Source organism: Delphinus delphis, chromosome 8, assembly GCF_949987515.2.
Source record: "Delphinus delphis chromosome 8, mDelDel1.2, whole genome shotgun sequence".
Lineage (NCBI taxonomy): Eukaryota > Metazoa > Chordata > Mammalia > Artiodactyla > Delphinidae > Delphinus > Delphinus delphis.
Window position 1 is genome coordinate 41,337,006 of NC_082690.1, and position 26,231 is coordinate 41,363,236.

Here is a 26,231-nt window from a genome sequence, read left to right on the forward strand (position 1 = left end):
CAAGGCAGTAATTTCAGCCATGTGATAAGGAGGTTAAAATGGGGCTTGACCTGCCTGTTTCTACAGAGCTGCCAGTGCAGGGCTATCCTGTACCAAAGGGAATGTGAGGCAGCCGCCTATGTGGAGATTACAAAGGAAAAGCGTAAAACCGGTTTTACCACTTTGGGAGCCCTCAGCCAGATCAAAGAAATTAAGGGGAGGCGGTGCAGACTGTGGAGAGGGGAGAGGATTTGATGGAGGGATGTCTTAGGACATCATTTCAAACGCATCTCCCTGGAGTTTTGAACTCGAGGCCCACGAGCCTCTTCGTCTGGGGTGGTGAGGCCAGGGACATGGGGTCTGGCACTCCAGTGGCCCTGGTTTCCTGTCTGGAGGAGAAAGCTGGGCTGCCCGGGGGTGGGAGGAAACTGCAGGCAGAGAGAGGCCGGGAGAGGGACGGGGTCGCTGGGAGTCCCTAGTTGCCCCACGGCCCGTCGCTACAGCTAGTTTTCTCTTGTGCCCGCACCACTCAGAGGTGCTTTCTTTTGTTGCTTATAACAGAGTTCTGAGTAATAGGCATGGTGACCCTCAGCGACTCACTGAACTTCTCTCAGTCTGGTTTTCTCTCACGTGTGCAGCAGGTAACCATAACTGCCTCAGTGACTGAGATGTTCAAATAATGTATCTGAGAGCGTTGGGCAGAGTGTTACATAGGAGATAAGCCGTTACGAGTTTTGTGATTATTTTATTAACTACTTGACACTAATGATTTGATTATTCTGAGCGTTGTTTGTTTCTTAGTTTAAGTTAAACATTCTTGTTTTTGAGAAGTTTATTTTTATTTTCTTTTGGCCCCGCTTGTGGGACCCTAGTACCGGGGGCCGCTGCAGTGGAAGTGCGGAGTTCTAACCACTGGGATGCCAGGGCATTCCCTAAACACTCTTTCAGAAACAAGTGATGCCTTTAGCACGTTCCATTTGTTGAAGTCATGGAGTTAAAATAATCTTGACGTATGTATTTGTAGGAAGTGAATGAATGGGTCTTGTTAAATTGTGGCCTTCTCAAGCCTAAAAAAGCTTTCTCCGAGTTGAGCCCTGTTTATGTCTTTGGTGAGTATGGAGTGTGGACTTCCTATCAGATGGGCTGTTTTCCAGCCTCTGTGCCAGGGAAAATAGTGCCAAAATTCTAGAGTGATTGCATGCTTATTTGACGTTGGAGTTGAGCAGCCTTGGGTTTGAATCCCAGTGTTGCCACTTACTAAACCATGTTGTCTTTTTGAAGCTCAATCTTGTCATCTGTAAAATGGAAATAATAATCCCAACCCTGCAGATTGAGGATTGTAGGAGATGTATTTAAGGTGCTTAGTTGTGCGTTGTATGTGGTAGGTACTTAATAAATATAACTGTTACTATTAAAAATGACAGCTTTAGTAACAGTGGCAACTAAAGGGGGTAAGACTAGAAAATATGAATCTATTTGGAATCTAATGCCAAAATAAATTAATCAGTATAAAAATCAGTCATCTACTATTGGGTGCCTTGTCTGTGCAAGGCATGGGGGTGGATGAATAAGAAGGTGTGTAATACCGTTCCTGTCTGTTGGGGGTATAGGTCATGTATATGTAGGAAAAACAGGTGACATACAAGGAACTGGGCTTTGGAGATGGCAGAGGATTGGAAACAGAGAGGCATGCCATCGAAGGCCTTGAGCTGATGGAAGAATGTAGCAAGCGAAGTGATGTAAAGAGTTAAGCATCCAGCATGACCTTTGGACGTTTCCTGTTTTATATTTGGTCTTCCTGATTCTCTCCCAGACCCGCTGAGTGTTTCTCATCATTATGATGAAGATCCCCACACCCATCGTGCATTCCAGAGTCTTAACATTTTTTGAAGACTCGTTTTCTCTGTGAACAGTTGGCCTTTTGTTGGCTCACACCCTTAAGTGACCAGAATTCTCCTGGCAGATTCTGCCTCCCCACTCCCATCTGCCGTGCCTTGTCTCAGTTTCCTGAACTGTAAGTGGCCTTTTCGGGAGTTTTATCCTGTTGCATCGCTGAATTGAGCACCTACCAGAGGCAGTGGGTAGGGCAGCGTGCTGGGGAGGCCTGGCGAGCAGAAAGATGGTGGGGTGAGCCAGGGTGGTCCCTGCCGTAAAGCAGCTCACTTAGTAGAGGAAACAGATGGGCAGACGGACTCTAATTAAATGTGTTTAGTGCTGGATGTTGGTCAGATAAGGAAAGACATTTGGCGGGAGCCCCAAGTCCCCGGGTCCTCCATCAGGCACTCACTCACTTCTGGGCATGGTTCACAAAGGCTGTCCACCTCCCCAGCACAGTCTGGAAAAACGCATTCTGTATCAGTAGCTGTGGTTCTGGTGTGAGAGCTCTCTATGTGGTTCCCTGCTTGGTGGAAAGCGTTTAAGTGAAGGCTCCCTTTGTCACCTCACCCAAATCCTCCTGGCAGGAAGTTTAGAACGTAGAGTCTGATTCCATCTCCTCCCACAGACGTACACCTGGTTCCCCCCCGCCCCCCCGCCACCGCCAGGTTCCCGTCTCAAATGGTACCATCATCAATCCAGAGGCTTGAGAGTCACCTGACACCTCCCTCTCTCCCCTGTAACTGACTAATCATTCCCCAATCCTATCAGTTCTCTCTCCTCCATTGTCATCATCCAGGTCCAAGCCATCATCTCCAATTGGAGGTCATGACCCCAGTGACTGGGTTCTGAAATTAATTTAGAGGGTCTTTACCAGCGTTAAAAAAAAAAAAAAAGAAGTAGAATGGAAAGCATGAGAGTGGAGTACACATAGTAAGGTTGAGTTTTATTTTGTGAAAGTTGTGTTTGTGTATAATAAGAGTTTTACAGAAAAAGGTTAACGTTGTGAAGGGCTTTTCATACACTGACTTACTTCTCCCTGTAACAGCTGATGCAGTGGTATCGTTGTTGTTATCTCTGCCTCACAGGAGAGGAACTGAGGCTCAGGGAAACTAGCCAGGTCAGGCTGGTAGCCTGCCTCTCAGACACTGGGTGTGTGGACACATACTGGGTTACACAGTAAAGTGTCTTTCTCACTCTGCAAGTTGTGGTAAAAACAAAAGTTGGAAAGTTTCTGTTTGACAGACATCTGTACCTTTACTCTTATCCTCTCCCCCTCTCCAAGCTGCAGCCCCAGTACTCTGCATTGCAAATTGGATGCTGCTGCTTCTCTGTAGCAAGGCCCTGCGCTTTTAGGAGGGTGTGCAATCTATGTGGTCACAAGGCCTGCCTGCGCAGCCTGGTCCTGCTGACCTCCTGAGCCTCGCAGCTCTTCCTGGCTCGAAGGAAGGCTTTGAGAACCGCCGGGACCCCTGCCTGTGCTCCCATGACCTCTCAGACTCAGGCCCTGCATGACCTGCCCCCATGGTACCCTGGACTGCAAGTTCCCAGCACCTACTACATCTATAAAGAAATAGTTCCTTGTTCACTTGATGTCTGTCTGGGGTCCAGGGGTGCAGAGACTGGCATGCAGTCCCAGCCCCAAGGACAGTGTCTGGCATGTGAATCAGTGAATGGTCACTGGGTGTTCCATTAGCTATGGGTGGTGAAGAAAGGTGGAGCCTCGTGTTTGGCTTGAAGAGCTGTTGGTCCACGTCTGTTGGGTGGGCTCTCAAATCCCTGTGAGGGTGGGCAGTGTGGTCGAGTGAAAGAGTCCTGGGCCTCACATCAAGAGATAGGGGTCGGGGCTTCCCTGGTGGCACCGATGCAGGGGAAACGGATTCATGCCCGGGTCCAGGAGGATCCCACATGCCGCCGAGCGGCTGGGCCCGTGAGCCATGGCCGCTGAGCCTGTGCGTCCGGAGCCTGTGCTCCGCAATGGGAGAGGCCACAACAGTGAGAGGCCCGCGTACCGCAAAAAAAAAAAAAAAAAAAGAGATGGGGTCCTGGCTACACCACTTCTTTGCATTTCAGCCCTGAGATGTAAAATGGGGGTGATGACACTGTACCCATCCGTATCCTGGCTGATTATGACAATCAGGGGAGATAAATTGTGCATGAAAGTTACATGACAGCGGTGTTGGCTGTTTTGGAAGGTGGTGGTTTGACTTTTTCTCCCTTACTTGGGACTTCTAGTGCTTGGCATGTCCCTTAGAGATTGGAGACGCCCTCGGGGCCCGGTGGTAACAGGCCCACAAGGTCAAGGGCAGTTCTCTCATCTGTTGAGTGAGTGTAGCCCTGGGCCAAAGCCATTCAAATTCCTTCTTTAAGCTCACATATTGGTGATTTTTCAAACCATCATCTTTGACCTTGGGAGCTTTCTGGCTTAGAGTAGCGTAGTGTCAACTCTGTATTCTACATAGGCCCTGAAATCATACCTACAGTGAGAATAATTACAGCTTGCATTTACTGAGCACCTGTCATATGCCAGCTGCACGCTCACTTCCCTCTTCTCCCACCAACTTTGGGGAGTCCAGTCTTGCTGAAGAGGAAACTGAGGCCAAGTTCGAGAAACTTGCCAAGCTCTTCTAGTTGAGTTCTTTAGAGCACACCATTCTCATTTTAGTTATAACTATCCTATTGATTTTTTGTTTTGTTTCTGTTTTCTTGACTTAGAAAATAATGACTCTAAGCTCCTCGAGAGCAAATTTTAATAGCTGTGTTTGTCTCTTCTCTGTGTTCTTGATTGGCGTAATCCACCTTTTCCTGGGTGAGACTCTTGTCCAGGCGAGCATTTCCGTTCCAGTGGTGGACTCTGCACGGGCCGCCTTCCTTTCCAGGTGCTTCCTGCACCCTTTGCCCCCTGCCCTGTGGTGGAGTGGATAGATTGCACGCTCTGGAAATAGGAGCTGATTTTCCCTCCTCCCGACTTCTGTTTATTTCTAAAGGCTTCTGTTTGTCTTCTCTGGGCTGCATCCATTTTCCCTCTTTATTGCTGCGGTTTATTGCTCTTACTGGCTCCTTTATTTTTATTCTTCAGACTTGCCCCAAATGCATCTTGATTTTGGTCTCTTTCGATTTTTAAAGCCCTGGACTCTGTTACTGATGATTTCCCTCATTTTGCAGTATTCTGGTTGGTTGCAAGTCTATTTTGCAAGACCCTGCTTCTTTCGCTTCCATCATTAAATTTTAATACATTTCTGTTCCTACTCTTTTATAGAAATTTATATTTCAGTTTTTAGATTGTAGTAATGGACCTTCAGTGTGCTACAGTTTGACTTCCCATCAGACTGACTTGCTTTTAGAATCATAAGTTCATGGAGCAGAGGGCAGCTTTATGTTGTCCTTGCTCTTTCTTTAGAAGGCAGATCTGCCCGTGTCACTTTGGTGCACTACACCCCTTCTCTGGTTCTTGTCTGATCAGTTCTGAACCCCTCATCACAGTGCGGGAGGCCACTGCTAGCCCTCTCCTGCTGCCTCTTCACCCTTCCCTCCTCACCACCCATGACTGGCAGCTCGCCAACTTTTCGTTTCAGGACCCCTTTAAAAATTCTTAAAAACTAGTGAGACCCTCAAAGAGCTTTCAGTTATGTGGATTATATTTAGCAATATTTACAATATTAGCAATCAAAATTGAAAAGATTTTAAAGTATTCATTAAATTAGTTTAAATATAGCAATAATAAACGCATTATATAACACAAATAACACTTTTAATGAAAAATAACTATTTCTAAAGCAAAAAACATTTAATGAGAAGGGCACCATTGTTTTACTCTTTTCCAGGTATCTTTAATGTCTGCCTTAATGGAAGACAGCTGGATTCTCATCAATGCTTTTGCCTTCATTCTGTTGCAGTATGTTGTGTTGGTTGAACTGTATGAAGAAAATACAGCCTTACATGGAATGTAGTTGGAAAAGGGAGGAATGGTTAATAACCTTTTCAGTTAATTGTGGAGAGTCTTTGAAACTACATCGGAGCTTGACAAGCGATAGTTTCTTAAAGGTTTGTTGCAGTATAGAATCTGAAACCGTGTATCAGTGAACTTCTCATATTCTGTTACATTAAAATCTTATGGTCTGTCTTGCACTTTAAAAGGATCTTTTATGCATTTTGTAACATCATGCATGACTTATTTGGGTAATATCACGTTTGTTAATGTCACTGCTGCTGTCATCTGAAAAGCCAAGTACTGAGATGCTCTAAAGCTCACAGTGGCCAATACAAGTTTTTCCAAATTTGAATGTTTGCTTGAAAGCTCAAATTTTTCTTTAGCAACAGATACTGTCAGTTTTCCTTGAAATAACAAGCTCACTTTATTCCTTCTAAAAATACCCAAATCTGAGTCACCGTAGTTTTTCTGTCAGTCATTCTTCCAGTTTAAAATGGTGTCTGGTGGAAAGGAGTGGCTAATTCAGCTTGCAGCTCAGTTGTACGAGTGCTTTGTCTTCCCCAAAACCAACCACCCTACTTTGGCTTGTAGCAGAAGTGCTTTATGAGTGCTTCTCATTTTGTCACAAGGGATTTTAAAAAGATGTGCACTCAAGGTTAATATTTAACGAAATTAATAATTTTTACTGCTTCATTAGGATATTCTTAGTTGAAATTGACCTTTTTTTTTTAAACCGTGAAAGTACGGCAGTAGAGAACACAATGACCACTAATACAGTCAGATGCCACTGCCCTGATTCTTGCTAAGGCGCCAGCAGTTTTCCCCACCATTGTTTTCGCACCATCAGTGAAAATATCACACCGTTGAAGTTAGTTTTGACCTGGCAGCACCCTCCGAGAGGGTCTTGGACCATACTTTGAAAACCACTGGAGAAGAACAAACTGTCTTCATTCCTCTGCACACATTGGACGCTCTTGCTTCCCGTCTGCCTGGAGCACTCTCTCCCTTCTTGTGTCTAAGAGTGCAGATATTCACATATGTTTGTATATATGTATGTATACATGCATATATGCGCATGTGTCTGTCTGTCACTTCAGTTAATACTGGTTGTACTCATCATGTGCTCGTGGGTCTCTTCCAGTAGACGGTAGACTGTGAGCCAGGTTTCGTATTTATCTTGGGTGGCAGTAGCACCAAGTACCATGCCTATTAAATGTTAACTTGTTTAATGTTGCCTGTCTTCATCATCATCATATTATGATCATTTCAAGGGCTTAATAAATGGTCTTTGAACAAATGAAGAATCTGTGTTAGTATTTTCCCAGGGTTACCTTAGAACATTCGTTCCCTGATATCAGTAAGTGTTAATCATGAAAGGGCTTCTGTGTTTAAGTTGATTTGGGAAGTTCAAATAGGTATTTAATTGAAAGCTTTCCCATATTCTTTATTATATAATATGCATTGTGAATTTTTAAGGGGGATGGGAGGCTACGGAATGTAATATTTCTCCTGTTGAATAGCACGTGAACCTTCTTTTCTTGGTATATCTCATAGGATTAGTTTCCTTGGAATTTTCTTTGGGAAATAATTTCGTAGACTGGCTTTTCCGTTTCTACAGATTATTAAATTGATTACCCATGTTTATTCAGGCATTAATTTATACCTCAGGTATTTAACGAGTACTTCTTAAGGTTAGACGCTGGTAGATTTAGGCATACAGTGGCAAGCAAAAAGAAAAAAACAGACTTTGAGAAAATAGTAATACACTATTTGTGTGAAGTAGATGGTTAAGTGGGAGATTCAAGGATCATCAACTGATCCCCCGAAATTACAAGTGTTGTGTTGATAGTATGTTGGAAGGTACAGCTGTCTGTCGGTATCCAGGGGAGATTGGTTCCAGGACTCCCGCAGATACCAAAATCCCCAGATGCTCAAGTTCCTTGTATAAAATGGCGTAATATTTGCATATAACCTCTACACATCCTCCTGTATACTTTAAATCATCTCTAGATTACTTATAATACCTAATACAATGTAAATGCTACGTAAGTAGTCGTAAGTACAATGTAAATGCTATGTAAATAGTTGCCAGTGTGTGGCAAATTTGTTTTGCCTTTTGGAACATTCTGGAAATTTTTTTTCTTTTTTCGAATATTTTTGGTCTGTGGTTGTCGAATCGGTGGATGTGGAACCTGCAGACACAGAGGGTGGACTGTACACAGTGCTAAACCATTTGCTTTCTGTTGTTCTCATTTTCAAAGCTCTGCCGGTCCCGTTTAGGTATCCCTCCCAGCATTTTGCTACTGCTGGCGTCCTTGTGATCCAAAAGACTGATGAAGAAGCTCAGTAATGATGGGGGCCGTTTGCCCAGCTGTATCATCTGAGAGTATAGCGTGTTGGAGATAGGGTCTCTTAAAATGTGAGCCAACCTCTTCTTAGTGCCTGGCACATAGTAGGTGCTTTTATATGTTGATTGGCTGGACAAAGAGCGAATAAATGTGCTCAGAGACTAAAGGATAAACCCCACGCTGTGGTCCCGTTACTCCAGTGCCCGAGCTTGCTGCGCCGTACAGGGTGGGCTGAATAAAGCCGTATATGTGCTTTTCATGCCTCGCGGCTCTGACCTGGCCCACGTTGGAGGGAACCAGTGACTTTTACCTTCTCTGCCCCAAAAAACAACACACGAAGCACATCCTCCTTTCTGTTTTGATCCAGTTCTGCCCATATATTGCGGGAAAATGTTAATACACTCTTTATAGGAAAATATTTAATCAAAGGATGTGATGTTGATACAGTAAAATTGGGCTTTGGTCCTCTGACGGCCTGGACAGATGATAGCAGGAGGGTTTTGCAACACAATAGGATTGGACTCCGGACTTCGGTAAGAAGATTAAGCCGGTGTTTAATGCGATGATTCATTCTGTGAAGTCACCTACAGAGAAATCAAACATTTCCATGCTTATTAACCAGAGCTCTTGGTTTTTGGTGTGTGGCCCACACCACTTTGGGCTGGCTGAGCTCTGGGAATGCGTAAAGACCTCCGTCTGGTCCCTCCTCCCCATTGCCACGTGTGGATAGAGAGACAGGAAAACATGCAGCAGCTCAGATTATCCTCTTGTTTCAAAGCCTGAAACTTCTTCAGCCACGTCATGTTCCTGCCAGAGTCTGAAAACAAATAGGCTTTAGAGAGGCTGAGGGTTGAGTGGAGTCACGTAGGGAATGGAATGCACCTGGGTGGCTGATTTTTCAGGTTTTGTTCTGAAACTGAATTAAGAAAATTCTCAGGAGTTTTCTTGATTTCTGATTTTTATGATTGAGTTAGAGCTGCAGAAGTATGATGAGTTGCTAATTAAAAAATTTTTTTTCTTCGTTTCTTTGTAAAAGGAATTCACATTAATTGTAGAAATTTGGAAAAATACCAAAAGGCATAATGCTGAAAATTACCCATAATTCTAGTATTCAGAGATACTCACTACAAAACGTTTTGTTGTATTTGCATGCATTTTTATATGCATAATTAAGATCATTGTGTATAAATTTTGATTTCTACTTTTCCCATTTAACATATGAATATTTTATCTTGCGTTGAGAGCAGTACAGCATGGGAGCTTGTGTTAGTTTCCTGTGACTGCAAATTTCCACAAACTGGTTGGCTTAAAGCCGCAGAAATTTATTCACTCAGTTCTGGAGACCAGAAGTCTGAACCAAGGTATAAGGATTGTACTCCCTGTGGAGGTTCTAGGGGAGAATCCATTCCTTGACCCTCTCAGTTTCTGGTGACTGCTGGCATTCCTTGGCTTGTGGCCCTATCTCTTCAATACCTGCCTCTGTTTTCACATGCCTTTCTTGTGTGTGTGTGTGTGTGTGTGTGTGTGTGTGTGTGAGAGCTCCCTCTGTCTCTCTTTGAGAGCATTTGTGATGGCATCTAGGGCCCACCCAATGATCGAGGATATCTCTCCATCTTAAGATTCTTCATCTGCGGAGATGCTTTCTCTATCTAAGGTAGCACATACAGGTTCTAGGGTTAGGACCTTTGGGGCCATCACTGTATTCAGACTATCACAGGATTTAAGAGTATGGACTTTTTTTTTTTTTTTTAGCTTATGACGGTCTGCTTTATTTAATATCATGTTAATGTATGTTTTCTTCAATGGATATATATTTTTTTATTTTTCAAATTCTTTTCCCATTTAGGTTGTTACATAATATTGAGCAGAGTTCCCTGTGCTCTACAGTAGGTCCTTGTTGGTTAGCCATTTTAAATATAGCAGTGTGTACATGTCAATCCCACACTCCCTAACTATCTCTTCCCCCCACCGTTCCTACCTGGTAACCATAAGTTCGTTCTCTAATTCTGTGAGTCTGTTTCTGTTTTGTAAACAAGTTCATTTGTATCATTTCTTTATAGATTCCACATATAAGTGATACCATATGATATTTCTCTTTCTCTGTCTGACTTACTTCACTCAGTATGATAATCTCTGGGTCCACCCATATTGCTGCAAATGGCATTATTTCATTCTTTTTAATGGCTGAGTAATACTCCATTGTATATATGTCCCACATCTCCTTTATCCATTCCTCTGCTGATGGACATTTAGGTTGCTTCCACGTCTTGTCTATTGTAAACAGTGCTGCAGTGAACATTGGCGCGCATGTATCCTTTCGGACCATGTTTTTTCCAGATATAAGCCCAGGAGTGGGATTGCAGGATCATATGGTAGCTCTATTTTTAGTTTTTTTAAGGAACCTCCATACTGTTTTCCATATTGGCTGTACCAATTTACATTCCCACCAACAGTGTAGGAGGGAGGGTTCCCTTCTCTCCACACCCTCTCCAGCATTTGTTGTTTGTGGATTTTTTGATGATAGCCATTCTGACTGGTGTGAGGTGATATCTCATTGTAGTTTTGATTTGCATTTCTCTAATACTTAGCAGTGTTGAACATCTTTTCATGTGCTTCTTGACCATCTGTATGTAAGAGCATGGACTTCTGAGTCAGACTGTGTGGGCTCAAATCCCTGTGTGGTCTCTTACTAGAAGGATGATCTTGAGCAAGTGTCTTAACACTTGGTGCCTCCATTTTCTGATCTGTAAAGTGGGAATAATAACAGTACCTACTGGGAATTCCCTGGTGGTCCAGTGGTTAGGGATGTGTTCTTCCACTGCAGGGGGAACGGGTTCCATCTCTGGTCAGGGAACTTAAGATCCTGCATGCTGTGCAGCGCAGCCTAAAAATAAAAATAACAGTATCTACCTAAGTAGCTTAAGAAGGTTCATATATGTAAAGCACCTGATAAGCTTAGGACAGTTCCTGGCCCATGTAAGGATTAACTGTTATTATTGTAGTTGTTACTTTTATTAGAAATACTTTGTAAAATGTCATTTTTATGGCTGCGTAAAACTTGATTCATGAATCTACCATAATTTGTCTAATCATTTCCTATTCTTGGCTATTAACTTCATCTCTAGTTTTTTAAATCTCATATATAACCCTGCCATGGATATCTTTGAGCATTAAGTTTTGTCCCCATTTCAGATTCTTTCCCTAGTGTAGAGGTCTGAAAATGGAATTACAACATTAAAGGGTGCGTACAATTTTAAGCCATTTAATAAGAATTTGTCAAATTGCTTCCAGGAAGATTGTGCCTGTTACACTCCTACCAGTAGTTGAATGATGGGAGTGCCCGCTTTGCTGTGGCCAGACCTGCATCAAGTGTTATCATTTTAAACATTCTCTGGTATTTTGACACGGTCTGCCCCTTAAGGCTGAAATGTAACATAGCAAAAGGAGTCAACATAGTAGTTCCTTTGATAAGGAGTGTTCCTGCAAGGCAAGAAAACTTCTAATGAGAAATGAAATCCTTGCTTTGTCAAATTTCCAAGCGCTGCCTCCATCCTGTTATGAAGCCTGGAAACTTCGTGAGTGTTTTCTGAGGTTACAGGGCAGGATGTTGGGGGAGAGGATATGTCAGCAGCAGGACAGGTACACAAGGATTTTAATAAACCAGTTTTGTTTCTGTTCTCAAAGTTGGACATTGAAAACTCTGAGCATTTGATGGGATGAGGGAGGCACACTTGAACAAAAAACCCTGATAAATTTAATCACTTTACAACTGAAGCCATTTGAGGGACGGGAGGATGGGGAAGGGAGGGAGCGGCTCCTACACTGCCTGCAAGGTAAGGTGGGAGACCAGCCTTGGGAAGGGCTGAGGGAACAGTGTGCACCTGCCCCTCACCGCCCTGCCACCCGGCAGCCTCCTTTCCTTTACCAGGGGTGTCCGTTGCCGTCTGGTCTTGCCCGGGCTCCTGGGCTGCAGAGGAAGAGCTGGGGTCACAACTGAGTGAGAGGCAGGGCAGCGTTTTTTTTCTCCAGCAGTGAACTGATATGAGCGTACAGTGCACAACAGGTACAACTGGTCACGCATGAATTCCACAGTATCCAAAGCAGTTGTAGTCAGCGGTATGGTGGCCCCAAAGATGGGTTTTGCGCTTTACATTTTCTTATATTATTGTTGTATATTTAAGTTTGGTTCTAATATGCTGTTGAATTCGGTTTGCGAGTATCTTGTTGAGTATTTGATCAGAACTCTTGAGAATGAGGAGATGTTACACTGGCTTCATTTACTCTTTTATGTGTGTCCCTACTCATATCAGGGCCCTGGAAGGCAGGAATTGAGAAGCATCTTATGTATTTTGTATACCTGTGTTAGGAAACGTAGTATACCCTGTTGCTCCCTCCCTCCAGGGTGATCTCCCTTAAACCACGTCATTACGTTGCCTTAGCAACTGCTATTTGCTATGCTTTTCTTTTCAGAAAAAGTGGTATAAGCTTTTCCAAATAAGGTCCAAGTAATGTGACGTTATTTGGAAAAACGGTCTTTGTAGATGTAATTAAGATAAGGATTTTTTTTTTAAAAGAAATTAAGATTTTATTCTAATGAGAGTCCACCAAGATTTCTACCCAAGGTGTGACATGATTTAATTAACATTGCTTAAATCTTGTTGTCCTTTCTTTTTTTTTTGGCCCTGCCATGCGGCCTGTGGGATCTTAGTTCCCTGACCAGGGATGGAACCCGTGCCCCCTGCAGTAGAAGCTTGGAGTCTTAAGCACTGGACTGCCAGGGAAGTCCCAAGATAAGGATTTTTGAGATGAAGTCATCTTGGATGACTTCTCTAGTGGGCCCTAAATGCAATGACAAGTGTCCTTATAACAGAGAGGAAGAAAGAGATTTTACACACACACACACATGCACACACGCACACACACACAGAGAAGGCAGTGAAGCGGAGGAGTGATGTGGCCCCAAGCCAAGGAAAGCCAGCAGACACCAGAAGCTGGAAGACACAGGGAGCATTTTCTTCTTCCCTAGAGTCTCTGGAGGGAGTGCGGCCCGGCCAACGCCTTGATTTCAGGCTTCTGACCCCCAGAACTGTGACAGAATAAATTTCTGTTGTGTTATGCCACCCAGTTTGTGGTAATGTATTATGGCATCTGCAGGAAACTTGTACACCAGTCTGTGATCTGTTCAACAAGACATTTCCACTGATCGCGTGCTTGGCTGTGTAGCAATGTCATAAGCAGTAAAAGCTTCAAAGCTGCCCTTAATTTCTGTACTTATTGTGAGCCAACAGCAAGGAGGTGGTGGATGGCACTGGTTTGCAGACCACCCTCTGAGTGCCACAGGTCCTGTCTCCCTCCCTGGTTTTGTGGACAAGGAAACTGAGGCACGGAGGGGAGAAAGTGGGGCTGAGTTTAGAGCGCAGGTGCCTCTGCTGCTGGGAATGGACAGATAGGATGTGGCACCAGCCTCCCAGGGGCCAGGTCTGGGGTGAGCGGACAGGATTGCTGCCCTTCAGCCTGTCCTGCAGGCCCGCTGGTGTCCCTGTCGCTGTTCTGCACCCTGCAGAGTGAAAGTTGATGCTCCAATGAGCCCCTGGAGCACTGAGCTGCCTAGAAGGCCCAGAAGCCTTTGCTGCAGCTAATGAGCCGAGAGTAGCAGGCGAAGCACCCTGTCAAGGGTAGAAGTCACAGCTCGCGTCGACTTAATTTCTAGCTGACTGCTTTAGTCTTTGTGGTTTGGGTCATATTTTCTCTCTGTAGCCCAATTTTAACATTCTACATTTTCGGAGGAGTAATTATCTCTTAGAGAATATGGGATTAGACTGCAGTCATCTAGACTCTTAATGCTGCTTGAATAAAGTCCATCCAACTTAACCTGGCATTCAGACCCCCTGAAGACCCTTCTACTCTCCAGCCCTGCCTCCCAGCCCTCTGTTTCACACACCCTCATCTTTGAACTTCACAAAAACCATGCTCCCTAGTAGAGGGGACTAGAAGGTGTTAAGAGTCTTGAAGCCCTACAGTAGGTGAGTTCATGGTTGACCAACTCAAGAACCAATGGAAAAGTAGGTCAAGGGGTTAGAGGGCATAAATCTTTCAAGATCTCAGGAAAAAAAAATGTTCACATTTACTAAAGTAGACTCTAAAGGCAGCGCAAACAGCTAGTACCAATCACTAGCATATGAGCTAAGTCATCTGGTCTACCATCCGGCTCCGTTGAGCCACCACATGACTGTAGCCACATGAGTAGACCAGAAGAAAAACCACCCCGCTGAGCCCAGCACTAATTGCTGACCCACAAACCATGAGTAAATAAAATGCTGATTGTTTAAGACAAAAAAAAGCACAGCGCAGTAAATCAAGACTTATCCTTGAGTTATTACATTTCTCTTTTTAGTAATGATAGGCATTGTATAGTTACTCAGTTATTCCTTACTTGCTATAGACACTTTCAGAGTCTCCCACCTTTGTATTTCATTGAGATTCTTATTTTGTTTTGTTATGGATAGTACCCATATTAAGAGCCCCTTTTCCCCAGTATCTGGGTCTCCATCTTAATATTTAATACTGCCGGGACTTTATGAATTATTTGTGGGATCTACTCTCTGGGTTTCCCACACCTCTCTCTTCCTTTCCTCTCAGGTGTTATGGGACAGTAGTTCAGAGGCCCAGGTCACTCCCTCTCATCTTTTATTTTTCCCAAGGCTTTGTTTCAGAAGCCTTTATTTCTTCACCCTCTGCTTGTGTTTGTTTTTTTAGTCCCAACCCTGGATCTCTTATTTTTAAATAAGTAATTTTTGTTTGCAAGGAACAGAAATGCTCTCGTGCCAGCTGTAGTTAGCAGAGGGTCTGTTGCAGGAATCTCAGGAATGCAGGGAGCAGGCTGGAGCAGGAAGGCTCCTCTAGTTCAGGGGCTGTGCGGTCCGGTCCTGTTCATCTCGTGCGTGTGTGTGTGTGTGCGCGCGCGCGCGTGTGTGTGTGTGTGTGTGTGTTTCTCTGGATCAGGGCTCACTGCTGCCTGCCTAAGTTTGCATGTCTTTATTCTCAAATGAGGAAAGAAGGAAGGGAGGGAGGCAGTGTGGCTGCTGCAACACGCCAGTCCCTCGGGGGAGGGGGGTGACTGACGCGAACGGGCTTGGCGGGGGTGTCACAAAAAAGAGGTCTGTGGAGGGTAGTCCCACCAAACCTATTATACCTCTTTTTCTGATTTCTCAACAGGAATAACCCAAGTCACCTTTCCTGGAAATCAGTTTGCTGAAACTATTGAAACAGCAGTTCTTGAAGAAAAGGTAAATAGAAGTGAATCTGTGTCCTACTAAAATTCTCTTAAGAGGGAAACCATGTTTGGAGGGTTGACCGTCCCTGTCGTTCCTTAAACACACATTTTACCTTCCTCTGCCTGGCCAAGTATTATTTTACCTTCCTCTGCCTGGCCAAGTTCCTAGTCATCCCTCAAGGCCTTTATCAAGTGCTGCCTGTTTTGAACCCCACAATACTCTCTCCTTCTAACTGACACGTATCCCAACGGGCTTTACGTTACCATTCGTGCCCCTCCTCTGACCGTTCTCTTGTGGCTGTATGGAATGCAGGCGCTCCTTCTCTGTGACCCCCACCCCGTCGTAGCACTTCCACACTTGATTGTAGTTGCCTGTTTTCCCCGGTTACTTCCTCGAGACATATCTGAATTGGGCCTTGGACATAGTAGAGGCTCCGTAAACGTTTATTGAATTCACAGTGAATTGGCCTCCACTCTAGACGGTCAGCTCCCATGCGGATTCACTTTGTACCTCCACCGCTACACCCTTGTAGGGTCTGTACTATAAATCCTCAAATCGATTCTGTTCTTTGAGCATGCATCCGAAATTGTTAATCTTCTCTAGTTGTCCTTTGAGTTTTGGCTGGTGGTGAAATGAAGCAAAGCTTTTATATCTAGTTTTTATTTTCCATGGGCAATTTGGGTCCATGTTAAGAGGAGTAATCCAGGAGGGGAAGGGAGGTGACAGGCGGGTCAGGGAACCAGTGACGGTGGGAGCATGGCTCCCCACCCTGCCTCTGCCTCCCTGTGGTTGAATGGGATTACTCGAGGTGGGGTTTGGTCATGCCCCTCTTGTCTGCTGGATGGCAGATGCCCTCCCCCATCCATCCATCCATCCATCCATCCATCCATCCATCCATCCATCCATCCGTATGATCTTCCGAGCTACCTCAATCAACAGACAGTTGCATCTGAACCCACCTCCCTGCTCCAAACCTTTTTTGCTTTAAATCATTGAGTCAGCGGATTCCTTTTCTCACCTGCTTTTACTGCACCTGCTGAATATCCTGAACACTTTCCTCACTAATGTAGGAATGTCATGTAATGTTATCTGTTTTGTTGGTCACTATCCTCTTAAGAGGACTTGTCCCAGCCTTTCCTACCTGACAGTAACCAGCAGTTGTCTCTTCCATTTGAGGAGTTCTTCTCCTTTTAGAGGAGCACCAGAGTTTCTTCTCCTACCAATTCTAGGAAACAGGCAGGGGCAAACGGTAACTTCCCATTTCAGTAAACAGGCTCAGAGCAGCTAGGCGTCCTGCGTGAAGCCACGTCGCCAATGCAAATGGCATCTGGTTTTTCTCTCCCCTGCGCCACCTTGCGCATTCCCCTTGGAAGCAGCCGCTGCTCTCACAGAACCCAGGGGCTCTGTCTCACCCACTCCAGTGTTCCTCTCAGTGGGGGGAGCTTTGGCCTGCTGTGGAGAGATGCCGTCTGACCCTGGTGTTTCCTCTACCGCCAGCCAGGCCGCTTTCTTGAAAAAGTAGGTCTCTTCCTCCCGAGACCTTCCAATCAGTCTTATAAGTTTTATTTTGGTTGGGGTTTATTTAAATGCAGGAACTTTTAATTAGTTTACGTGAATGCTGTGCTGTCTTACTCTAGGAATACACTCACAGGGGCTAGAGCAGCTTAATCTAGCTGTATCTAATGATTTTCTTCCCTTGCCTTCTCCTTTAAATAATTGCAGATGGTACCATCAGTCAAGGTGGCAGAGCACACTGCTTTATTGCCATGTAGAATTGTTTAGTTAACTGTGATTTTTAAAAAAATGGCTCAACTTTTAATTAGAAAGCAAATTGTCAAAGAGATTGGAAAATAGACCCATCATGATAGGAAACCAGGTTCCGGTCCAGAAGGGAGCATGTTAACTTAAGAGCAGGATGTGATTTCAGTGAGTCATTGTTTTCCTAAAATAGGCCATCTTCTCCGGTGTTTTTTTGAGAGAGAGACCTTCCTCTACATCTGTACCGCCTTAGATTAACATTTTCCTGGGGGAGATTCTACTTGGAATCCCCCAAACAGGATGGTACAACCCAGCAGCGGAACTGTCAGGGCACAGGGCTAGATACCGAAACCCTTCTGCCGGGACTCCTTGAAAACATCAGTGTCAAGAAATCAGCAGACCTGTTATGATGCTTGTAATTGAAGAATTATCAGGCTACATACTTTACTTCCCATTGTGGTGTGAGGCAAATCCCATTTTACTGTTAACAGCACTGTTTTCTCAGCCCCAAAGCTGGTGGTATCTGCTTTACTACTGGAGATCATCTTAGAAGCAGCTTGCACATGTCCTGGCCGAGTCTGGCCCCATGAGCTCCCTGTGCGGTGCACCACCCCACCTTGAGCTGGCACAGTGGTGGACACACGAGCACCCCAAGAGGAAGGTGGGAAGGATCACCTGTGAGAACGGCCCCAGGCGTCCATCGCTCCACACGACTCCTCTGTGCTTTGTAGCTCCTTTTATACCTTTGATAGCAGCTAGTGAACTTGGATAGGTCATGGGCACCTCAATTTCAACTCTTGCTCTCCTATCACAGACCCTTTCCAGACCTCCCTTCCCCCCATTTCATTAAGGTGCACAGCTGTTAATTCACTTTCTCAAGCCAGAAACTGGGGAGTCATCTGTTATCTCTCACCTTTCTCTTCCTCCAAATCACCAAGTCCTAGTGGTGCTTCTGAAGCAGATCTTGAATTCTTCTGGCTGCCCTTCCACATCCGTCTCCCAAGTCCAGTGACATCGTCATTTGCCTGAGTCACTGCAAAGGCCTTTGAACGGTTGCCCTGCTTCCACTTTCCCTCCATTCTGCTCACCATGTTGGACCCAGGGGAGCTTTAACAATGCTTGTCATATCATTTCACTCCCTTGCTCAAAGCTGTCAGTGACCTCCTCCCGCACTGGGATGGATCCCATGTGCCCAGCATGGCCCACAGAGGGGACTGTGCAATCTGGGCTCCGGGCCTGGCTGGAGATCCTGCAGCATTGTTGCCAGCATGTTGAAGTAACTTGTGAGATGCTTTGCCCTTTCACTTTTGACTTCCTCAGCAGATTGCAGTGACTGATTTTCCAAGTCACGTTCCATGCAGTGGAATGCTCCCGGGGGACTTTACACTGGGGAGATCCTGGACGTTTGATTTTACAGTAGGGATTCTGTAGGCTGGGTCTCTACTTCTGAGGCTCCCTCCTGGATGGCAGTGATCTGATTCAGACATGCAAGTCCTTTCATCAATTCCCACAGGTGTGGGACTCAAAATTCCACAGACTCCCAAGTTTAAGGCATGACTGCAGGCTATCTGCTAGTAATCACAGGGATGTCATTAAAAGTTACTGGAAAAAAAACAACAACAGGGTAATGGTGCGATTTCAAGGATTGGATATGATGCGATAGCCACTGTCTCTAACTTACAAGATGCCTTCCTCCCTCAGAAGAGGCAAAACCCACCTGCATCTAAAGTGGAAGCCCACCAAGGTCAGTCACAGGGTTCTCAACCTCCTAAATAGGGTTCAATGGGTCATCTTCAAAACTACTTCCCATATAAAATAAATGACAAAGTGCAACTTACTTAAATTTAATGAGAATTTAATACGTAATACTATGTACTGTTTGCTAATGCTGAACTTTTCTATTTTCATGAACTTTCAATAATTCATAAAGTTGTACATAATCTTAAGAATAAATCTCAAGATTAAGGTTATCTTGAATAAATTTCATCTAGATAAAACCACAAAAAAAATGTGATTGATGTTAAATTGCAGTCCATCCTCCATGCAGGTTCTGCACTGGGGGATTCAACCAACCATGGATAGAAAATATTTGGGAAAAAAAATGCCAGAAAGTTCCGAAAAGCAAAAGTTGAATTTGCCACATACCAGCCTATTCACATAGCATTTACATTGTATTAGGTATTACAAGTAATCTAGAGATGATTTAAAGTGTATGGGAGGATGTGCCGTAGCTTATATGCAAATACTATGCCATTTTATAGAAGGGACTTGGGTACATGGGGGAGGCGGGGTCCTGGAACCCACCGCCTGCGGATCCCGAGGGACGACTGTACTGCAGGTTGGAGTTTCTGGATGACTGCCTCATCCTCCACTAGGAGTCTGGCTGCCTCGCCACGCACGCAGCGGTGTGTTCCAGGCTCCCATGGATCGTGGACTTACACAGGCCCTTGGATTTCCCGTAGAATTTGGAAACAGTACCCTAAGAGTGCTCTGTCATCACCGTCTTGAATTTGTGACAGTTTTTAATTGCTAGGAATCTAGATGTTTAATTGTCAATCACTGTTAGCTCGGCTTTCTCATTATTAGTTTAGGGGCTTCCCTGGTGGCGCAGTGGTTGAGAGTCCGCCTGCCGATGCAGGGGACACGGGTTCGTGCCCCGGTCTGGGAGGATCCCACATGCCGCGGAGCGGCTGTGCCCGTGAGCCATGGCCGCTGAGCCTGCGCGGCTGAAGCCTGTGCTCCGCGGCGGGAGAGGCCACGGCAGTGAGAGGCCCACGTCGTACCGCAAAAAAAAAAAAAAAAAAAAATCTTGCTTATCATTATTAGTTTAGCACCATTTGGTTGGTTGTTTACCTTGAAGAGGGAAGTGGTGCCTATTTACACCAGGGATGTGTTTTGGCTAACAAGTTTCCAACAACTGGACTTTAAAACATGCGTGAGATTTAAACGAGTCATTCATGCCCCTTTCCTGAAGCAGACGTGCACCTCTCCCGCATTTGCTTCTGCAGTGATTCTTCACAGTTAACCACTGCATATGTTTTGCTGGGAAGGGGAGAGTGTGTGGGGCGGGCCCACACCCATCCACGGGCAGTGATTTTAGAGGGATTTAGAAGTGTTTGTCCTATTTAGGGCTTGAGAAAGCGGCGAAGTAAGGCAGGGAAACACAGGTTAGGCTGTTGCAGAAATCCGCATGAACCAGACGAGGGCCTACTGGTAGTGGGGATGAAGCGGGAGGATGTGCTGGGAGATGTTTAGGAAGAGGGGTTGGTAGGTCTTGGGGGACAATTTGATACAGGGGATGGGGGGAAGGGAGACATCGAGGAAAACCCCCAAACCTCTGGCTTGGGCACCATTAGCAAGAGGAACAGGCTTAGATCATTCATCAAATACTTACTGAACCCCTGGTGGGGGAGGTGGACAGAAATGATGAACTCTGAAAAGAAAAGGTGGAACGGAAGAAGGGTTATTTTAAAGGTGTAGAAGTAGGTGAAAGGGCCCCTAATTTTGACTAAGGGGATCAGACAAGTTTTCTCAGCAGAGAGAGTGTGTGATGCAGGCCACGACGAGAAGCCCCGGGCATAAGTGCGCGTTGACTTGTTCTGTACCACGTGCAGCGGGACAGGAGTAACGGCTGCACTGAGGAATGGGGAGGCTGGAAGCAGGAAGACGTGCGGGGTGAGGCCTCGGTGAGGGCGGGGAGGACAGACGGGCTCTGGGTATGGGTGCAGCGTTGATTTCACTTGGAGGTGGGGGGTGGGATCTAGAGTCGGGGCAGGAGGAGAATAATCAGGCCCTGGTGAGAGCGGCGGGGGGAAGCGGAGGTGAAGGAGACCAGGGCTGCCTTAGGAAGCAGCCTCACCGTGGTCAGCGGGGTCTCTGTGGCGCCTGCAGATGGGCCACAGGCAGAATCAGCAAGGCCGATTTCGTCTTCAGCGCTCCAGGGCCTCTTGTTCTGTGCCCTTTGCCCAAACCGTCCTCATCAACCGTTCAGGTTGGTAAACAGGCTTAAGGTTCAGCAAACAAGGCGGCCTTCAAATTAAAGATCAAACATGTATCACTTTGTTCGTGGCAGACCCCACTTCAGCAGCCCGAGTTCATTGTCTGATGGGGTCCTTCTCCTCCCCCGACCCCAAGCTGACCCTTCGGAGACTCCAGAGAACACCTGGCATGCCACCGGGTAAATATTGGCTAGCAGCCCAGCTTACCGCCTGCCTTTTGCAGAGAATTTGGATTTTGGCAGCGGTCGGGGCCTGCAGTGAAGCACAGATGATGGGCTTGGAGCCTTCGCCAGCGGGTCTGTAGCGTCCTCTTTGGAGTGATCTGCTCGCCTCTGCTCCTCCTCTGGCTCACCGGCTGTCAGCCGCAGGCCCCCGTGACCCTGCATCGCGGTGCTGCAGAGGCACACTCGTTTCAGGCGCCCTCCTGCCCTAGTTCTGCTCGAGGCTTGCTCCCACCTTGTTTTGTGGCCTCTGCTCTCTAATCAGAGATGCAGCCCCTTGTCATGCTGTCTGTACTACAGCACGTCCCCCGCTCTCTGTCACCTTACGCTGCTTTGTCTTCCTTCACAGCACTTCACTCCTTGACACACGACATATGTATTTGTCTCTCGTCTGCCTCCTTTTCCTGGAATGTACGTTCCGTCAGAGCCAGAACTTTGTGTTGTTCATTATTCCATCCCTGCTGCCCGGACAGTGCCTAGCGCATCGAGGTGAATCAGTACCTGATGAGATGGACCAGTCAGTTCATCCGTCTGTATATGCACAGCAGTGAGCAGTGCCTGGCCTGTGGTAGGTGCCCGCTAAGTGTTTGATGGAATGAATTGGTGAGTGAGTGACTCTGTGTGTGATTGGCTTGTCCCCAACACTTAGGTGCCCAGCAGGTGTCTGTGGAATAAATGAATGGATGTGAGCGCTTGCCCGTCTCTTTCTGAAGCTGGCCCTCTGGGCGGGGTGAGCCCCAGTCTCTGTATCTGAGGAAGGCCCAGGCGTGCAGCCTTGGGCGCATGTTAGTTGCGGCTGCTGTTTGCATTTGACGCTTCCGCCAGTCCCTCACTGTCTCTCAGTATGTGTGCCGTCAGCCAGGCGCTGTAATTAACTTGCTGTAATTTAGCTTAGGGATGAATTTTTCATTTTAAAAATGCCATAAACAACTGGTGCTTGTGATATGTTGGTTGTTAATGAAGCTCATGCCTAAGAGAACATGAGGACGGTGCTCCGCGTCTGGGAGAGAAGGGCTGTGAGCCCGCTCCCGGCCACAGGAGTGTGAGGAAGGCAGGGGAGTTCTGGCGGACCTGTGGCTCTGCATGCCCGAAGCGTTCCCCAGCGTGTAGGCAGAGCCCTGGGGTGCGTGTGGGTCCTGTTTACCCAAAGGTTTGGGGGAAATAACATTTAAAGAATATTAAAACAAATATGGTTGGTTGTTGGAGGAGAATTCAACATAGCTTCGTGGTTACAAGCAGGGCTCTGGAACCAGACTGGGTGCATTTGAATCTGTCCCACCACTTATTTGCTTCGTGGTCCTGGGTGAGTTACATAACCTCTCAAAACCCCATTTCTCGCCTCTAAGATGGGAGCCTGGGACGCAGTGAGAGCCACAGCAGGCTCTTATCACAGTGCCATGCCTGTTATGAGTAAACAGCAGGGGATAATGCTATATAAGATCGCTTGACATTTAAAATAAGACACAATTAAAATTTTATTCTTGCAGTGGCTTTGCCCCAGACTTGGCCTCCAGGAATGAATGTCCCCTCTCCATATTTGAGATGGAAAAGTTAGAGAAGCGCTGCCTGAAAAAAAAGTCCAAAACAGTGCATACAATTGGCTGGTGTGCATGTCTTCATGAATTTCCCCCCAACCTCGCCTTAGTCTTGAGCTGCCAGAGTTGAGCTGTCAATAACAAAGGGATAAATTAGTGACTCTTGCTTTCAGTACCTGCTGTCTTAAAGTACCTAATTGAATAGCACATGAAATCGAGAGAACCTGCAGGTTTGGATAAAGAATTGCTATTTAAGGAATGACCACACCTAGAAGAGCTTGTAAATTTTCTCGTTCATTACTTCCTTTCCTTCTCATAGGAGCTTATTATACATCAAGGTAGAAAGACTGTCAGGGTGTTTCGGTGACTTCTCCTGGGAATGGGATTGAAACACCTACCAGCCCTTCCTGCCTTGAGGTCTTCTCCATCCAGTGTTTTTCGGAGGCAAGTCACTTTCCATGGGATTAAACTGACATTTTTTTCTAATGAAATGAAACAAAGTAGAAAATTTCCGAGTGTGTTGCACATAATAAGCTTACATACCATGGCATAAAACTTCGGTTTTAGTTTGTGCTGTTAATTGTATTTCTTTCTGTGCATCTTAACCGTTTCAAAGCAGTGTTTTGTACCTTCTTACGGGAATTTCACTTAACTTCGTTTCTGTTTAGTCATCTCCTTTGTCCTTTCCGTGGTTGAGTTTGCTTCAGGTCAACGAGTGAAAACAGATTACTGTGCTTGAAGTTGCTGATCGCTGTGAATTTAACTCTAACTTGTCTGGGTTACATAACGAGATCATCAAAGGCTTTTTTGCCCACCTGTCTTCAGTGGGAGGAACTGATGGTTGAGCCGCACCTGCAGAGCTTGGTGGAATTGCAAGGCAGGTCCCGGAAAGCCAATATTTCCCCAAGGCTGGGAGAGCCTCTTCACCGCTGGTTCTTGGAAGAAGCGTGCGGGGACTAGTCTGCCCTCGTGTGACCTTCTTTGTTCTCTGAGACCAGCAGGAGAGGCCTGGGAAATGTGACAGTAGCTTGAACAGAAAAGGGAGGGAATTGGCTTAGTGGAACGAACAGAATTGAGGCTCCTGCAGAGTTTTCCGCTCCTGAGCTCTGTGTGTGTTGGGGGTCAGGGAGGCGCACGTGGAGGGAGTGGGGCTCCTTGGACAGGCCGCTGAAGCCTGAACAGCGGCAGCGCTTCAGATGCCAGGTCCTGGGCCAGGCGCTTTTCTTTTGCAATCTCATGTAACCCTCACCTTGTGTCATAGTGGCCTGACAAAATCCTGTCCTGGTTAAGTCTAACATCCTCCGGCTCCATCCCCTGCACCTGCACCTGCGCGTTGGTGCCAGCCCCCAGCCGCCTTGCTCTAAGCTCTGAGGCCTCTGACTGCAGGCTGGTGGTCACCCGTCGTGCTCCGATGCATCCATCCCGCTTGCCCGCTGTTTCAGAGCTTCTCTCTCTTCAGACTCCAGCATCTCCTCCCTCTTCCTGCCTCCCAAGCTGATGACCTTCTTCCCATTTCACCGAGAACCAGCAATAGCCCTGCGAGAACTTGCACAGACTCCCACCGTCACCTTGGGCCCATCCGGGGCCAGCCCAGCTGGTGCTCCAGCTCCCCTGGGCCGCTCGCCAGCACTTCTTTTTCCTTCCTTCTCCTGATCCATCTTCCCTTGTGACACAAACATTCTATAAGTGCCTTAAAAAAACAAACAAGTAGAACAAAACTCTTGTCCTTATATCCCCTTCTGATTCTGACCCTATTTTCATAGTGACGATGAGGATGACGTTGCTGATGGATGACGATACTTACATAGTAAATACTACGGGCCAGGCATTCTTCTCATATACCAATTCCTTAAGGGATTATTCTCCCCATTTTTCAGATGAGAAATGTGAGGCACGGAAAGATTAGGGAACTTGCCCGAGGTCACAGGGCTGATAAACGGCAGGACTGGGATTGCAGTGTAGACACTCAGCCCCCGGGTCCTGCCTTGAGAAGCGTTGGTGACTCGTGGTCTCCGTTCTCTAGCCTGCTCCCTCCCTCCCTGCGACCCCTCAGATCCGGGCCCCCTCCCCACCTCGCCACCCCACCAAAACTCTCCCCTCAGGTCACCGATTACCTATATGTGACCAAGCCTGATGAGCGGCTCCTTCTTCCTGGAACACTTTCTGCACTTGCCTTCCAAGACACCTTACGCTTCCAGTTTTCTTCCTTTCATACCTTTTTAGTCTCTTACTTGTTGCTCTTCAACTCTGCAAGTCCTAAACCTCAGAGCGCACTGGCCCTTCTCTGACTGCGCTCGCTCCCCAGCCTGGCGGCTTGCAGTGCTGACAGCTGCCACGCTCCTGTCTCCAGCCCAGCTCTCTCCCCAAGCACAGCCTCATGCATCCAGCTGCCTGCTCAGTGTCTCCACTGGGGACAGCTAATTGCGTCTCAGACTTGACGCATCCCATTGTCCCCACACCCCTACGTGGCGCCGCCATTCCTGCACTTCCTTGGGCCATAGAGCCTTTCATCATTTCATGTTTTCACACTCCAGTTCCAATCTGCTGGTGAATCTTGTTGGCTGTCCCCTCAAAGTACCCGACCACTTTTCCCCACATCTGCCCCTCCCTGGGACCAAGCCACCACGTACCTCCTGAATAATTCACTCATGTCCTCACCGAGCTCCTGGCCTCAGCCCTTGCCCCCTGCAGTCAGTCGTCCAGCAGTGCTTTTCCTTAGCACACGCAGAGCCCCCCGGTGGCCCCCGTCTCGCACAGGTCACTTCCTCACCTCCTTTGAGCCTCTGGTCCGGTGTCACTTTCTCATGAAGCCTTCCTTGATTGATTTCTCTAATTTTGCAGCCTCTGTTCCCCCAACCTTTATTTTCTCTAAAACACGTAGCATCATCTGACACATATTCTGTTCATTTGTTGGTTGTCTGTCTCCCACATTCCCTGTAAACTACCCAGCATGTCTCCCGACATACAGTTGATGCTCAAAAAATATTTAAACGCTAGGTAGTTTTATCCCTGTTTTACAGACAGAGTAATTGAAGGTCTAAGGGCCACAGACCCCAGAAGTGCCAGGATGGGGATTAACACCCAGACGTGAGCTTAATTGCTCTGTCTGCTATTTTTCTTGTGAAAAAAGGACAATAATAGGTAAGGTAAAGAGTTACCATGAGGAGGAAATGACTACTGCACAGGAAAGCACTTTGCAGGAATGTTACTTATCCGATTTACTGAGAACCCTAGCTCTTTATGTCTGTGTTATTCAGCAACCCACCCCAAAGTTCTTTTGTGTTCTCGGGTTTTTATTTAGGAGTAGCTGAC

General features: G+C 46.3%; 1 long non-coding RNA gene across 1 annotated transcript in view; it reads left to right on the forward strand.

Annotated features, from left to right (window-relative positions):
* Nucleotides 1–26,231, forward strand: part of LOC132429027 (uncharacterized) — a 67,866-nt gene that overhangs the window by 32,995 nt on the left and 8,640 nt on the right. The window contains exon 2 of the long non-coding RNA XR_009520269.2: nt 15,349–15,419. This is a non-coding gene — a long non-coding RNA (uncharacterized lncRNA). The remainder of the gene's footprint in view (nt 1–15,348; nt 15,420–26,231) is intronic.